Source organism: Suricata suricatta, chromosome 1 (genome assembly GCF_006229205.1).
Source record: "Suricata suricatta isolate VVHF042 chromosome 1, meerkat_22Aug2017_6uvM2_HiC, whole genome shotgun sequence".
Taxonomy (NCBI): domain Eukaryota; kingdom Metazoa; phylum Chordata; class Mammalia; order Carnivora; family Herpestidae; genus Suricata; species Suricata suricatta.
The window spans coordinates 1,908,501-1,910,789 of NC_043700.1; the positions used below are offsets into that span (position 1 = coordinate 1,908,501).

The window sequence follows — 2,289 nt, forward strand, 5'->3', positions numbered from 1 at the left end:
CCCCCCGGGAGCTGGCGGCCCGCCCCCAGCTCCTTTGCGGGGGCGTCCTGGGCACGAGGGGGCCCCTTCCCCACCATCTTGCTGACCTCACTCTCCCACAAGATCCCCCACTTTCCATGTAGGGAAAGTCATCTTTTGTGTCTCCTGGACATTCCAGAAGTTTCCTCCCTGCCTTTGCCAACCAAAGCTCCGCCCAGACACGGTGCGTACCCAGGGCGTCTGTGCGGAGGGCCCCGCAGACCCCACTTCCGCCCCTCGCTGTGGTCCAGAGGGCGGTGTATCCCGGGGGGCTTTGCTGTTCTCTTCGACTCCAGCTCTTCCCCAAGCAGTTCATGTATTTCGGCCTTGAAATTTCAGAATCAGACAGTTTCTATCTTGCCTCCAGCCCACAGCCGCCATTTGCCACCGCCCTTTTCTGCCCCTGTGGCGCCTGGTTTCACGCGAACTTCATTTAACACCTTCCATCTTCTCTGACCCCGGGCCCATTCACTTCTGCTCCGCGGTGTCCCTCTACAGAACACTCACTGCTTTTTTCTCTAAAAAAAAATTATTTTTACTACAATGCTTTTCTTTCAGTGGGGGTTCTTTCCACAAATCTGCAATGGAGAACGTGTTTCATTTTTTCCTTTTCACTGAATAATTTGTAACTTATCTACACATATCGTATGTCTGTGGGAGTTTTTGAGGAGGTCCTGGCGGAATCTTTTGAATAATTCCTGTGTGATGCATTAAATACTTCCAGTTCACGAATTTGTTTCCCTTCCACACAGATCCGTGCGTGCAGTTATGCAGCACACTCAGATGAATGGAATTACGTTGCATGTCATAGTCATTTCCTTGTTCTTTGTGGGTGAAAACAGCAATCAGCACGCGCGTGTGCGTGTGTGTGCGCGTACAACATGTACATCCGCGCTGACATGCAAATAGGAATGACTGCGTCCACCCTGTGTCATCTTCAAGGTCAGCTGAAAGCAACACGGCATGGAAGTTATTCGTAGCGCTTTTTCCCAACCTGTACTTGACATTCGGACTTGGTTCTACCCTCTCCCAGCTCTGTCACCTACACACAGCCTTGGCCAAAAGCCACAGTTACGTTCTCACTTGTAAATCTAGGTGAAAGGAGGAGGCTGGCATCCATGCCCCTTGACAAAATATTTAAATATACGGAGCAATAAAACAGCACGGGAGATAGAGCTGATAACCGTAGCATCTGAGGGTTAGCACACAACTGACCTTCGGCCTGCAAAGCGCCAGCCTGCCCCGAAGACGACTGAGCAGCTGTATTTCCTATCTTATTATGTGACTGTGTCTTAGTGGTCACACATGAAGAGATCTGCCTGGTGAATTCATTTGAATTAAAAAAATATATTTTCTAAAAATGTACAACAGTGACTTGGAGGGAGGGCGTACTGTGTGGTTGTGGACGGGCCCTCTCCGTGAGGTCCCTGGTTGAGTCGGGGTGAACCTCACCCCCTTGGCGGGCTCTCAACTCCGACTTGATGGTTTACTGCAGGTTCATGGAAGGCCGATGGGCATATGGCTTGTGCCTTGAGGGTGAAAAATGCTTCTGGTGGTTCTTCCCAGGGATCTCGCCTATGTCCTGATGGTGGGGTGTTTCTTCGTAGGTCACAGTGGTCCGGCTGACGGCCACCATCCAGCCATCCTCCACCATCCGACCCCAGCGTGGAGCCCTGGCCACACGCCGTCAGCCTGTGGTCCTCACGGCACCCCAAACACCTAATCCTCACCTGTGAACCCCAAGTTACAAGTGAACGTCTGAGTTTCCTGTCCACCCAAGGTCTGGGAAGGAGGAACTGGGGGGGGACAGCTGCCCTGTGACCTCAGGGACACACCCCACCATCCTGGGGGCTGATGCTACTCGCTGCCTGCACTCAGAGTGCAAACCCGACCTGTGTTTTTGGCCCCTAACCTCATCATTTCATGTCCTCTCCATCCTTCTCCAAAGTGGGCTGTGTCCTCCCCTTTCCTGCCCGGAGGGGTGAACTCTTCCCTGATCCCTTGACTCAGAACCCCCATGTTTCACCATATCCGTGCATGGAATCCAGTCAGGCACCGCCAGGAACCTGCAGGGTCCACGCCCTGGCTGCATCTTCTTCTCGTTTCCTCTCCAGGATTTGTATTGTACTGGGACTTGGCTCCATCCATGCGGCAACGAGCTATTCTGATTTCCTTTATTTTCTTTCTTTGCTTTTATTATTATTTGCAAGAGCTCCTCTGTGTTCTCAGTGGGCCCCCCAGGAAGCTCACTCACATCATGCAGGAAAGAAT

The 2,289-nt window shown here is 52.2% G+C and overlaps 1 long non-coding RNA gene across 1 annotated transcript; it reads left to right on the forward strand.

Moving 5' to 3' along the window:
- Window positions 1–121: 121 nt before the first annotated feature.
- On the forward strand, window positions 122–1,383 carry LOC115287441. The gene is made up of 2 exons (XR_003906571.1): window positions 122–202; window positions 771–1,383. It is a non-coding gene; the product is annotated as an uncharacterized LOC115287441 (long non-coding RNA).
- The last annotated feature ends 906 nt before the right edge of the window (window positions 1,384–2,289 follow it).